We start from the raw sequence: 14852 nt of genomic DNA, 5'->3' as shown, positions 1-14852 counted from the left end.
GCCATCCTAATTAAAGTTTCTGTAGCTGAAAACTCCAGTGGAGGTGGGGGAAGAATGAAATTTTCTTAAATTTGTTCGTTTTCATTAAGTTTTGCTTTGCAAGTTTTTGCATGGAGAAAGATTTTTTTTTCTGCCAGTTCTAGATTCTGTATTTCAGTAACTCTGGGGCACCAAAGGATGCAGGGAGCTGAGGTTCAGCCTAGTCTTAGACATCTGGAAGGCAGAAAGGCTTTAGTGGTGTTTAACTTGTTCAGTCACACTGTACAGTGACACAAGGGGCTGGGCTTCAATGGGGTCTTCTCAGCAGCACCCCGTGGCAGAAGGAGAGGTGCTCCAAGAGCAAAGCAGCCACCTCCTCCAAATGGGAGATTAAAGGGACAGGCAGAGACAGGGCATTGACAGCTGGATAGAGGTAATCATTATTTCAGCAAATCTTAAAAGCTTTGATAATCCCTGTCTCCCCCTGTTTCGTCCCCATCTCTTTGAGTCTTCACTGGATGCCAAAGGTTCTTAACAGACAGGCATTCCCAAGAGCTGATGTCCCCTGGCTTTTCTGTGCTTTGATACCTTTTCCATCACTTACCCACCCATGGCAGAGCCGTGACTCCAGGTTTACCATTTTTGCATGCCAAAGTGTCCCTGCAGTGGTGTTCCTTTCTGCGGCCATCCCCTCCTTGGCTTCACACAAGGCTGCCAGGAGTTGAGTTCAGTCTCCGTGCCCGTCATGGTCTAATCATGGAGCCTGCCAGCGAGGATGTTTTTACAGCTCCCATAAGCATAAAGCACATGGCTACCAAGCAAGGGACAGCACTGATTTCCTATTGTCCTGGCTGGCATTCAAACCAGGGAAGAGAAGAAACATCTTCAGGCTCATTCCCATTCTCTTTAGCCATCTGGTCCTATGTTACTGGAGCCTCCCCTGCCTTAGAAGGAGGCCCAGATCGGCTCTTTGTGGTATCTTCCCTTCTGCCAGGCTCCGTCTCCGCTTTCATCCTCGGTGCCATGCCCGCCCCCTCATCCCCTTTGATTCTAGGACCTGAAGAGAAGACTGGTTTAGGGAATGTCTTGTCAAGTCCACCTCCCCCCTCCTCCTCCCCAAGGGCCTTCTGCATCGTCTCCCTGTGGTGCAGACGGAGCCTGGAGATCAAAGCCCAACCGTCTTTTTTTAGCTCCGGGAGGAATGCACAATGCCTCCTGCGCTGCGAGCTGTCGCCAGCTCTAGCAGAGTGTTCCTCTCCGTAACTCGAGACTCCCATCCCTGGAGGCGGCTCCAGGATTGACAGGTGACACAGAGCCGCTCTGAGCAGGCAGGTCCTTTGCAACAAGTCTGACTTTGCACGGAGAGCTTTCCGTCAAGGATTTGAAGATGTCTGCGGTTAAGATGGGATGTGCCTCATAATATTCAGCTTTGAAAGAACTTACCTGGATGGAATTAACCCTTTCCAGAGCTTAGTCTTTCTTTTCTGCTCCAAGTTAAAGTAATGCATGCTCTTTCTGTTATTTAATTGTGAACGGTCTTCTTTCTGTCTTCATTACACTTGCCCATCACACAACTCCCGTCAGCCCTGTCTCCCTGTTTCTCCAGACTGCCGTGACATTGTAGAACTGCTCGCCGATGGGTTGGCGATGGGCAGGTTTGCTGGCGTGACACCTGCATGCAGGCTTCATCAGCAGACAACTGCAGCTGGGATCTTACTCACTAGAAGCATAAACTGCCATCACTTGAGCTGAAAAATTGCTCCAGCATTTCCCACAGTAGCAGAAGACTCTGAGTCACCTGTTGAAAAAGTTCATGACCCATTTTGACCTTGAGGGTTACATCGAACCAATATCTTTTGCTGCGAAGAGCGCTGAGCCTGGGAGGAGATGTGTCTAGTATACGACTGATATCTTCTTTGAGGCAGATTCAGACTCACAGTTTCTACACGTGAATTTTTCCCAACCCCAGCACCATTCTGGGCAGGGACTGCTGGCATCCATAAGGTAGCAAAGATGGGATTCCTAAAACCCTGGAGCCTCGGGCAGGTTTTCTGTGCCTCTGTTCCTGGCAGGGAATGCTGTGAGCTGCCAGTAAAACTGATAAAGACTTTGCTCAAAGGGATTGTTCATTGAATAAATGAAAAGGAAACAGCCTGAGTAGATGGGGAGGAGGTAAATTCTCTGCCCTTATCGCGCCCTGATTAACAGAGACCTCAGCCAGAGGAGAAGTGTGTACAATGAAGCAATCATATGTGTTTATAATGTTTATGCATATCGTTAGGGCGTTTTTCTTGGACTGCTGGAGTCAAGTCATTCCTCTGGTACATTCCCTTCAGTATATCAGGCAAGTCATCTCTTCCCCTCGGACCCCTTTGTTCTTCTTGTCTGTTTAGACTGGGGAGCTCTTTAGACAAGGGTTGTCTCGCTCTGGGCACGTACAGAGCCTAGCGCAAGGGGCAGAGCACCACCGCGTTTGAAGCCTTTGAACTAAGATGGTTTGCATTCTTCATCCAAAGGACTCGCTGAGCCTTCGAGATGCTCTAACCAGCCCTACATGGCAGATCCTCAGCCTGATTTCTTCAGTGGGGAAACTGAGGCACAGAACAGCACTCCGGGGTCATATGCTGATTCTGTGGCTGAGCAGGGAATGCAGACAAGGTCTCTTGCCTGCCGGGCCTGTGCTTTAGCCACAATCCATCTCCCTGCCCAAGGCCCTTTCTGTGTTCAAAGTGTTCCACAAACAATTGAGGTCTTTGAACTCCTCCTCATCCTGGTTAGTTTGAAAGTGGAGGCAGGGAAGGAAACACCTTCCTAAACTTAGCCCCCAGCCAGCCAATACTTTTGGGAACTGTGTTTGATTAGGCCTGGGGAGCAGTAATTTGGTCTGAGGTTTATAAAAAAATCCTTTCCTCTCTGGTTAGAAGGCTGCTTCTTATGAACAGTAGAAGGATTAGGTACTGTCTTCTCCAAAGCAAAGCTTGCTTACTGCTCAGTGAGAGTTATTCATACTTGCTCCATCGCAGCCCTTCCTGTGCTTGTGACGTGCCCCTCTCTGCCAAACCAGTATTTCCCCTGGCCTCCATCCCTGGCATTTCTCCGTTAGATGCACAGCAAGTACAGGAGAGAGGAAAGCAGGGGCCATGCTATCTTTTGGAGCTGCTGTCAGTCTCAGAGCAGTGACATAGGCTCTCAGGAGCTGGACAGAGAGGATGGACCAAAGGAAGTGGTTAAGTGCCCCAAGGATGCTCACTGATCAGCCTGACTCCTATGCAACAGGACAGACAGGTCTGAAAAAAGCTATTTTTTTCATGGAGAAAATGAATCTCAAAAGAAAGAATGGGGCAGGAGAACCCCTAAGTTGAAGTAAGGGTGGATGCCTGCTTAACCTGCCATGCCTTTCTAACCAAGCCTTTCCATGAGCTTCCCCAGCACTTCCAAATGTCCTGTCTTTTCAGCTTCCTACCAGAGCCGAGAGGGAAAGGACTGAAGCTTGATGGGAAAAGCTGATCTTGTGGTATTTCCTGCTTGGACTGGAAGCTAGCCACGCGTGAGTCTTTGCATGAGATTCACAGCCCAGGAAAACACTTAAGTCAGATAGTTCGGATTGAGAGTCGTGTAGTTCCTTCACGCTCTGGAGGCAGGCGAGCTGCCAGCCCCACACACCCATGTGTCTAAAGCACTTTGAGATCATTGTGAAAAGCCAGGACTGAAGGCAATTATATAGCAAGCAAAAGTGAACTTGGTTTCTTGATTTTACTGCACGGGACTCAGTGCAAGGCTCTCAGCTGGTGAATCTGGTTGTTTACCAAAAATGTGATATTATATGCTGCCTCTACCAATCTGGTGACAATCTTCCCTAGACTTTGGGGTCTTCATCCAGGGCCCAGGCTCACGCATGGCCCAGGCACCAAATGTCCGGATATTGGGCAAAAGGAAAATACTAAAAATTTGCCTACAAATCCAGAGACTGTGCAAGCTTCGCATCATTCTTCACTGATGCAGAAAACTTCAGGTGTGTGATTCTGAGAGGAGTGCAGGGAAGGCGGCAAAATGGATGTCAGAGGAGAGGGACTGGGTCTTCTGCACTCGGGGAAGGTGAGCTCCGTAATGAACAAGGCATTGAACAAATCACCAAACCTATGTGACTGTCTGTGGCTTATCACGTGCTGCAATATCTGACCACTGAGAATGGCAGCAGCAGTCAAAGAGCAGGGCTGGCCGGGTGGGACTGAGGGCCACCTCCCCGTGAACACCCTGGGAGCTCTGATTGCAGTGTTATATGCAGGAGATGTGTGTGGGTGTCTGTGCACATGCATGTGCATGTGTGACTTCCACCTTCAAAGTGACTAGAAAAATGCAACAAATCAGATTACAACAGGCAGGTGTTACCATTGGTTAGTAGTTCCAGCTGTCAGAGATGGTGTATTCACTTCAAGTGCTTTGGGAAATCTTAATAATGGATGATCTTAGCAAAAGGAAACCACGGAAAATAAGGTAGATCTGGCTTTGAAGTAATTCCTGATTAATTATAAACTATCAAATGGTGGCTTTTTGCAAATAGTTTTTCCATAACAACACAAGCTTAAATTAAAATCTGTCGGTATTATTTCATAATTTATGTTCCCACTTCCAATGCCATATTCTGAACTGAAAACCAGATTTTGAGGTTTTTTGCTTCATCTTCTCAGCAGATGAAAATGCACATGACTGCACTGAGATGAATTCAACTGTTGTTGGTTATTAGCAGCTGAAGTTCCGCTCCCGTGTTTTTAAATAATAATAACAATTGTGATGCTTTAAAGATGCCCTCAGGCCCCTGAGCATAATTTATCTTTTCATCTGTGTTTGCACAGCAGTTAGAACAACAGGATCTATATTCTGATAAGGGGTTTTGGTCATTGCAATAATACTTATAAGTAATGTGAGATGATTGGGAAGAAAAAAGGGAGCTTGTAGGAAAATATTTGGAATGCCTTCTCTTGTTATTAATTTCAAAGTCTGGAATATTAAGAGATCTTCAGTTTTTAGTTTAGAAAATTGCAGCTGGCTCTTACTAAGACACTTTGCTCCGCCTGATCAGGCTCCCAGCCACAGGCTGTGTTTGCTGCTGTCCGGGCCACTGAGGTGCCAATGAGAATAGATTAAAAGAAAGCCAAGTGTTTCATCATAAAAAAAATTAGAGCTGGTCTAATGCCAGCTGTTGGGGAATTATTTTTTTTTAAGTTCTAGCATCTCAGTATTTCTTGCAATTAATTGCAAACATTTTTCTGAGTCTTGCTGGCACACCAGCAGGATGGAGAGAGAGCTTGTCTGTGGGTGGAAAAGGGGAAGCACTTGGTGCCTTTATGCTATCCTAATAGATTTTGGATGCTAAGCCTATTTTATAGCCTCACCTCCTGTTCGTTAGCCATTACCCATTACACCAAAGACAAGGTGCGAGTCCCATGGCAGCTCTCAAAGGACAGCAGTGCACCCGTGTCAGACAACACAGTAATTCTGTGCTGCACAACATCCCCTATGACAGTGGCAAGAGTTTGTTTGTGTAGGGTCAAAGGAGGGGAATTTTGCAGGAGAATGAGTCACTGCAGGGAAAAGGCAGTGCTGTGGGGAGGGAACTGACCACCACGAGTGCAGCTTTTGGCTTGGTTGTAGGTTTTCTGGCTGGCTTGGATAGGACGTGTCTCTCCTTCAGTGCCTTAACACCTCCCAGTCCCCTTCCCACCACCTATGAATTTAGGATACTGGTTCTTCCTTGCCTTGCAGGCAATCCAGTTAGTGCTGGCAAGGCGTGCAGGTCTGTAGGTATCATAAACCCAGATCACAGAAGCCGATCCTGATTGTCAATATTTACCCCATGGTATCCCTGGCAGCCATCTCCTGCGGAGCACTGCCGTGTTTCCTACCATGGGTAAGAGTCTTCCCCATCCGACGGGTCTGTTTGCACTTCTCGGGCCCAAGGGATGGCTTTCCTTCCCCCCCCCAAGTGCCGGGTGCCTCACCACCGCAAGATGTCTCTGTTCAGCTGCGCCAAGGCAGAGCCCAACATTTTTGCAGAGGGATGGGTGGGGGGAACTTCAGCCAGATGAGGGAGATCTTGTTTGGCTTAGAGGGAATTAGGGTAGAAAATCTCAGCAACTTCCCAAAGATCTCTTACTTGATCTCGCTGGCGTCCCCTTTCATGTGCCGTGCTAAGCTCCTCGGTGGGCCGCACCCTCCTCCGGAGAGCTGTGCATCCCGCTGGCACCACGGCCGGAGCCTCCCAGAGCTTGAGGTTTCCTTCAGAAAGACTTTCTTGAAGCCTTTGAGCAAGCGGCTTTGCTGGGGGATCACACAGCTCTGGGCGCCTTTGCATCTCCCCACACATCTGAAAGACTTCAAGAGATCCTGCCTGGACTAAAATCACTCCTCAGGGTCCTCAGTGAGAAGTAACATGGTACGCATCCTGCAGGAGCTTCGAGGTCCCCGAGTCCCTGTCCTCTCCCCCGGTATGGTGTGGTGCAATGGCTGCAGGAGACTTGGGGAGTCTACCAGCTGCAGTTATGCAGTCCCAGCAGCAAGAATCAGGGTAGGAGACAGCGAAGGCTGTTCGTGGACACAAGCCTGTCCCATGAACATTACAAGGAAAAAACAGCCGGGAGGGTGGAAGTTTTTGGTCACCCACTTTGCTTTCAGGAGGGGCACCCAGCTGACCTTGCTCCGCAGCCCTAAAGGCAGCACCTGTTCTGTTCCTGTTTGTCAGCACTGCTTGGTGCATTCGGACCTTGAACCACTCAAGGGAGAGGGACTGGCTGGGTTAAAAGTACATGGGGCACAATGCCACGCGGCTGTGTCATTCAGCTGGCTCCTGCCTCATCTGCGCGTGTGGGTGGGTGGCAGAAGGAGGAGGCGCACAGCTGACAGGGGTGCAAGGGGTTTGCAGACCAGCTTGGACCCAGCTAATTAGGTCCCTGGGGAAAATGGAGAGCGTGACGTTATTTGGCAGAAGGCAGGCGGTCGATTCTGTGGGTGCCACCTCTGTTGAGAGTGGGGAGCCCGATAGAACTTTCTGCATCCACAGGGTTTCTGTGGAGCATCCTTCTGCTTATTCCTGAGCGGAGCAACCACCACCCGGTCTCAGCCACTCCTGCCGGGGTGGACAGAAGATGGTGCTGTGACCCTTTGTGGCTGTCCCGGGGCTAGCCCTGGGGCTCACGCATGTTGCCGTGTGGCCTGTCTCTAATTCTGTCTTAGTGGTAGTAGCAATCCCCTGGTGGCAATTGCTCCAAATCCCAAACTGGTCAGAAATGACCATGAAGTTCACTATTCTGGAGTCCAGTGGCCTCCACCCTCTTCTCTTTTGCCTCCTTAGAGATCCTCTTAGCAAAGCCTTGAGAAAATATAGTCTCCACCGCTGCCTTCCATGGCCCAGAGCCATCTCGCTGCTGGGAATGAGTGATGCCTGGAAATGGGGAGAACTACTTTGACTTTGCCAATCTGCTCCCAGCAACCAGAGGACCAAGTCCATCTTAATTATATGTCCATTTGTGATCTGAACTTCAAAGAATTTGGCTGGAGTGCAGCTGAGGCATGGGGGTGGGAAGTGACCAGGACAAGGTCCCTCACATCTATCTCAGCTCTAACACAGCATCACTCATCAACAGGCTTCAAAGCGACTCTGAGAAGCCAAAGAATCGCAAAGGGTGAGGTGACACACTCAGGGACAACACAAGTGGCAGTGGCAAAGCTGAAGCCTACACTGAGTGCTGTGCTGTAACCACTGGGCAATACTGTCACGATATTTGTTCTCTGCTCTGGGTCTCAGTTTCCCCACCTGGAAGTCATTCTGGCCTCCACATGGAAAGGAAGGGTAAGGTGGATGAAAAACACAAGCCCACGTGTGCTAAGGATTGTTGTTATGAAGAGCATGGCCGGTGCATGATCCTGCTATGCCAGTTTGCCACTGCCAGTTCAGATCTTGCCAGAGATGGTGCTAACAGACGTGAAGTGCCAGCTGCTGGCACGTCCGGGGGCATGTTGAAGGGAGCCCCTTTGGGAAACGAACCTCCCAGACTCCAAGACGAGATAAGGGGATCCAGGCAGAGGGTGCAGTTCAGACTGCGTCTGGAGCAATGTTTTTATTCCTGCTCGGTGGAGCATACGTGGTAGGGAGAACCTCAATAGGTGGCCTTGCTGGGGTGGAGGATGTTGCTGGAGTGAGTGCGAGGTGCTGAGAGCTCCCAGGCAACTGAGCAAGGCAGCCTAAGCAAATAACTCTTTGGGGAGAGGAGCCAGGGAAAATTCTCTGATCGCTGCATATTAAAGCCGCGTGGTGCCGAAACCCTTATTAGCACATACAATCCTAATTGTGTTGTTTGCATGTGCTGTTCTGTACTTGCCTTTCTAACAACAAGGGAACTGACAGGAAAAGCAATAGGGATGCCCACGGCAGTCTGGGCTTGGATCAGCTGCAGAGATTTTGATTTCTGATAAGGTGAAGCCGTGGTGATTTATACCCCCTCCACTTCCTTCCTCGTGGGGATGAAGACATCCCGGAGGAGTCCTCTTCTTCCCAGGACATTCTTGGGTGATCTCATCTTGCTCTGCCTCTGCCTGTGCTGGCACCAGCAAAACCAATGCTTGTGCTTTGCACATGGGCCCAGAAGATTCATGGTGGTGGGGAAACTGAGTCACGAAGAAGTTAGTGACGGGCATGAGGATTACCCAGGGTATATCAAAGAGACCTGACCCAGTATTAACTGAGCTCATGGGAAGACTCTCTTAGTGACTTTAGCAGGCTTTGGATGGGGTACTTGGACAAAGAGGAGTCCTGCCGTTCAGTTCTTTTCTGCCCCACATTGTGGAGCAGGAGACAAAGGACCTCCTTTTAGCTTGTGGCATCCATTCAACTCAATGAAGTCATGACAGATTTGGCCACTTGGGAATTTAGCTCAAGGCAATAGAGCATAGGCTGGAGGTGGAGACCCTCTGTGACCCTGGGCACTTCCCTGAGTCTTTCTGGATTGCTCCTCAAAGTGGGGGTGATGGGGATAATAATATTTCCTTTGTCTAGTGAGACTGGAAGCCTTGCAGGGCTGGGCTCTCTCCGCGAGCATGTCTGTGCAGTGCTCAGCACAGAGTGGGGCTTGGAGCTGGGTGAAGGCCCCCGGGCGCTATCCTAATATAAATAATAATGAAGCATGGCTAGAGATAAAGTTTAACCAAGAACACCAGAATGAAAACAATGCACAGGGCTCATTAGGAGGCACTGGAGCCCCAGAGAAGATGAGATTGAGTATGATCTTCCTGATTTCTGACTCATCTTAAAGTGCAGTGGGCTTCTTAAGCTTCACAAAATACTGGGATCTACTTCACACCAAAGCCTGAATGTTTTTCCTGGGGAATATCACCTTAGTATTGTCTCCCCATCTTTGTTAAATTCCCTCTCAGTGCTTTTCTGTCCCTTCTGTGGATGCATGGGGAAAATCCATCAGAGAAGAAACCTCAGTCTAGAGATAGGCATGATCAAAACCCGTTATCAGACTTCTTCAAAAAAACCTGTGTCATGAGTTTCCTTATGGATTTAGATCAGCCAAACTCAGCCTGCAATTTAGCCTGCAACTACATCCAGAGCCAGGGCAGAGATTGTCCAGTGTAGTACAATGACTTTATACTCCAAGAAGAAGGAAGCTCCTTGGAAGAGTGACTTCAGCATTCTGCTGAGGAGAGGACTTAAAAAGTTGAGGACTTCCCCTGTGATACCCAGAGCAGAGCTCTTACACCTGTGGGGCATCATGCTACTTCCAGAAGATGTGGCAGCTGCTCTAAGATTCACGCTGCCACCCTTTTGAGATTTTGTGTTACATCTTCTTTATAAGAGCCACTCCAATGCTCTGGGTAGCATTGCGGTCTCAGTACTCCAGAGGCAACCCAAACTGGGTCATGGGATCCTTAGCATGCTGTGCAAAATCTGCTGCTTTTCTGAATCCATGGGGTCTTTTATCATTTTCAGTACTTGGTATCGAAGCAGCTAACTTTGCTGAGTTTTGCTTGGGCTGAATGTATAGATATAAGACCCAAGACCTGTTGTTCGCTGGCCAAAATGGTGGGATATACCTGTAGGGCGAGTGTGCTGTGGTTATCTGGCTATATCCAGGCACTGGGCATGTCGGTCCATATCAGCTCTCCGTGGCAGGCTGTATGTCAGAGCAGATCATAGCACAGAGTACTGTTACGCTGGGAGATGCAGTTGGTAACATCGTGATCTCTGGAACAGGCAGAGATGTTTTTTCGAGAACTGAACAAAGCCTTTTTGGTGAAAGCAAATGCACCAGGAATGATGTTTCAGGGCATGATGATCAAAAGAGAGACCAAAACTACTCATGAGTTTGGATTGAATTTGGCAGTTTAGTTTGGAGAAGGCAGGAGGGAAAATCTGGAGGAAGTTCAAATGTTTGCTTTGTTTCAAAAAGATCAGAAATGAAATTAAATTTTGGGGGTTCAAAGCAGTGTTTTGATTTCAAATTAATCTGGGTTTTTTTCAAGGTGAAAAAGACAATAAAATAACTTTAGGTGAAGGTTATGCTCCAGCACAGAACATTTTTCCTTTTTGTTCAGCCAGCAAACATGAATCCCGTACATGGACTGCTATGTAGAAAAGTGGAGGGGGCTCCTGGCCATCTTGTATTCAAAGACAATGGAAAAAATTACTAACTGCCTCTTCAGACAGTAACAGCTGAAATAATAGGATGTCCCAGGGCTTCAGCTAGTAGCCTCATGGCACGGCTGATCACAGTATGCTTGAATATACAACAGAGACGATTGTGTCTATTTGGGCAAGGCAAGGAGCAAGGGAAAGATGTATTTTGAGGGCATAGCACACCTGGAAAAGTATATACGAGTGTCTGAAAGAGGCAGCTGCCTCTCTGGGAGCTCTGTAAATAACCAGAATTGTACCAAAGAAGCACCTGACTCATGTAATCAGTTTCCCCTTCTAACGGAAACACCCTGGCAAGGCCCCAAAAATTGGCTAACCACTCGGGCCAGAAGGGAGCAAGAGCAGCATCACTCCCAGACACTGTGAGTTGGCTGGAAGGTATCATTTTATTGGCTTCCCCCCTGCCCCCCCCCAAAATGCTTTCAAGTTTGTTGGTAAAGAAATGTGAATCTTCTCCATAAATATTTGCGTGCGCGCGTGTGCGATGGTGTGGTGAGATGCTGGCTGCTCGGGATGGTGCAGCGGTATGACTGTGTGGTGGGGCAATTATATCGGGCGAGCACGTGGGGCCGGGACGCAGGGTGCCGGGGTGGGGCACACTGGGGCTCTGCGGTTGTGGGGAGGGTGAGGCTAACCCCGCTGGAGGGAAGGTGCAGCAAGAGCTAAATCCTGCTTCTGAGGCTCGAGGAGGGACCATTTATCCTCCCCAACTCTTGGTCCATCTGTGCATCCTACATGGAGACATCCGAAGGGCTCTTCTTGTCCAGGAGCCAGGCGACCGCAGAATACCCTGTGGCAGCTCAGCTCTTAGGGCTGGGGAATGGCATCAGAGCCGGGATCAGTCCTGGTACCAAACTTGCCCTCTTCGAGCCTTTCTGAAACCCATTTCTCTGCAACTTCATGCCTACGTGGTCATTTCCCCAAGGTCCGAGCCTGCCAGACACAAAGTCACTTCAATCCCAAAGCCAGATAAGTGGGTTAGTCTGGTATACCAAGACAGAATAAATACACCCAGGCCAGCTAGCCTGGGCTTAGCCCTGCGCTAGCGTCACTGCGTGCCTCCCAGCCGGTGCCCGCGTGGCTCAGAGCATGGGTGTCCTCTGCCAAACACACAAGCCCTTTGCGTCATGCGTCCTTCTCCCTCCCGAATCCCCGTGGTTCGTCCCAGCCCTGCGTTGCCAGGGGACAGTCCGGGTGCGGAGGTGACATCCGAGGGAGTAGCTCCTACACCCTGGGTCCCGCTGCTCCCCTCGCCTCCTCCCTCACACCCTCTCCTCTTTCTCAACCGCGGAGCCGGCTGTTCTGTGCAACCTCGTACAAACAGACCGTCCCCACGCTCCCGTTCGGGCGGCAGCCCCGACCTGTTCTTCCAACCCACACCACTCTGGCACCTTCAGGATTTAGGAGCGGTCTGGCCCGGGGCCTTCCCACTTCACAGGGCATCGCGTGCCCTGGAATGCAGCTGATCTGGCTCTTGACTCCCTGCGAGTGCTGGGGCAGGCTCCTCCGTGGAGCCAGCCTGGAGCCCAGGGCTCCCTCTCCCCTGCCGCAGCCCTCCCAGGTAGACTGCGTCTCCGGCAGGGTGGTGGGTACTGCGTGCAGAAGGAGAAAGAGACACTGAGCCCCAAGCTGGTGTCTGGGGGGAGCCTGGCCATCCTCTCCTCATTATTTCCAGAGAGATGAGGCTCAGAGGTGGAGTTTACTGGGATTCCCAGCAAGCCCCGGGTTCACAAGTGCTGACAGAGCACTTCCAGCCCGTGCTGGAGCCTGGGGGTGCGCAGTGCTGTGCAAAACCAGTCCCTTTCGTGCCAGGCTGCTCCTGTGCTCGTTTAGGGCTGGTTTGTGCACAAGAGAAAGGTAGTTTCTATGTGACCGCATCAGCAGCGCGCCTTGCCGGGCAGGCTGGCCTTGTAGATAGAAAGGTATGAAATGTAACGTGTATCAGGTTACCGCCAGGGATTGATTTACTGCTCCCAGCAAAGTGCCTGAGAGAAATTCCCTGATGGTGATGCAAGGTCAGGCCATGGAAACTTGCAAGACTCTTCATCCTGCTGGAATGAAGAGCAGCATGTCAGCTCCCCCAGGCCAGGGTGGACGCGAGGTGCTTGTGGACGCAAGGTGCTTGCACAGCTCGGAGCAGGCAGCAGAGCGGCTGGACGGGCTCCGAGCAGGGTGAAGGGTTGCTGGGGTCCATGGAGCAACGTGGCCAGTGGCATTGCTGAGGCTGGGAGGGGACAAGGAATGACTATGACAACGCTTAGCAAATGATTTGGGTGATATTAAAGCCCGTATGGTGGAGGGCTGCTGGGGTTTGGGCACCATCGTGTAAAGAGCCAGAGTGAAGAATAACAACACGCCCCAGCCCTCGCACATGATTTCCATTCTGCAGATGGGGAAATGGGGACACAACGCAGCATGTCATTTCCATCACGATCATCCACCTACTAACAGGAGCTGGGAGGAGATCTCAGCTCTCCTAAATCCTCATCCATTCCTGTATTGCCCTGTCTGGGGGAGGGGAGGAGCAGAGGTGAGATGGGAGTAAGACGGCATTAAGAGCAAAGCAGGTGCTGCACCACAAATGGAGGCTGACACGGGCAGGTCCGTGCTTGGCAGCGGGCAGTGGAGCAGATGATGTTGCACAGGGAGGACTGGGGAGGCCAGGAATGAATGTGAGCTAAAGGGAGAAACCACCACTGCAGGGTCTGGGCAGGGGAGCCTGCACGCAGAGGAGCCCTGGGAAGTGCTGGATTAGACCCTGGATATCAGCTGAACTGGTAGCCCCTGCTCTTGTCGCCTGGCTCAGCCAGGTGGCTTGCAGTGGGGACTAGGGAGAGCAATTCACAGGAGCAGGGAAGGAGCAAAGCTGGGAGTCAAACTACTATTTTTAACATAATGCATGGGGAAACAGCACGTTCGACTGCAAAAGCTAGATTCGCTCTCTCTGCTGTATATGCATCTCTTCCCTTTGCTGTGCTCTCGCTGGGTTTGTAGCACACGGTTTTTGCTGCTTCTCAGAGCCATGTGTCTCTGCGTGTGTGTCCTGATCCATGTGTCTCTCGTGACGCCTATGCGTTGGCGTATCTCTCCGGGTCAATGACACATCCCGGTGCTATGCTGCTTCCCCAGCCTGGAGGAGGGGGACCCAGGGTTGTGTGTTCCTGGGGGGGTATAAGGACACACTTCCCTGGTGCCAAAAATGTGGAGGGTGAGGGCTGAGCCTTGCCCAGCTGCTGGAACCCATGGGCTCGTAGTCAGCCGAGGGGACTGGCAAGAAGGTGACAGGACCCTGCAGCAGTGGCAGTGCCTACAGGAATCAGAGTTGTTTTTCTCTCTCCTCTCACCCACCCTTAACCGCTTTGCCACAATATCAACAGCGGGAACTGCCAGCCAGCCCCAGATCCTAGCTGATAAAAATCTTCTCTCCTAATTACTCAGCAGCCCACAAATCCAGCCTCAGTTAAGCCCCTGAGAAGTAGATACCCTGGGCTACCTCTTCTCCCTATCATCCATCCTTCTTGTCCTTGTTCTGGTGGGCAGACTTGCAGCTGCCGGGGCTGATGCAGGCAGAGAAGTCCAAGCTTTGGGGGCTGTAACCCATTTCCCAGACGTTGTAGGTACAGGGTGGCTGTGGGACTCTTGGTACTGTGATCTGTGAGCAGCCAAGGGAAAAGACCATGGAGGGAAAATTTCCCTGCTCCCTTGTGGGATGGACGAGGATAAGGAGAGGCTTGGGAGAGAAGGTCTGGGTGCCTGAAGTCATGTAAAGTCCAAGCTGCATGTCTGGGGTAGGGGGACGCATGTAAAGGAATTATATACGTATGCAAAGAAATACATGATCTGTGTGGGCTCATTGTGCCCCTGCAAGGAAGGTTTATATGGGATGGGACCTGATCAGAGGCAAAGTTCAAGCTAGTATGCAGCCATGTGCTGTGAAAACCAACTCAGGGTGAGAAGCCTGTAGCTGGATAACATCTGTGAAGTTATAACTTTACCAGAGCTCCTGTTCAGGTCAGAAACGGTGCAGCTCAGGGGACAGCTCCAATTCTGCGCTGACGTGAGGCTGACATTCCCCTTCTGGGACTCCTTCTGTGCAGCCTGAAAGGGAAAGGTAATGTGAGGGCAATTAATGGCATTACCTACTGAATGCAGAGCTATTATTTATGCGTGGGGTTAAGTA

Source organism: Fulmarus glacialis, unplaced genomic scaffold, assembly GCF_000690835.1.
Source record: "Fulmarus glacialis isolate BGI_N327 unplaced genomic scaffold, ASM69083v1 scaffold13889, whole genome shotgun sequence".
Taxonomy (NCBI): domain Eukaryota; kingdom Metazoa; phylum Chordata; class Aves; order Procellariiformes; family Procellariidae; genus Fulmarus; species Fulmarus glacialis.
Note: the sequence above shows the minus strand (reverse complement) of the source record.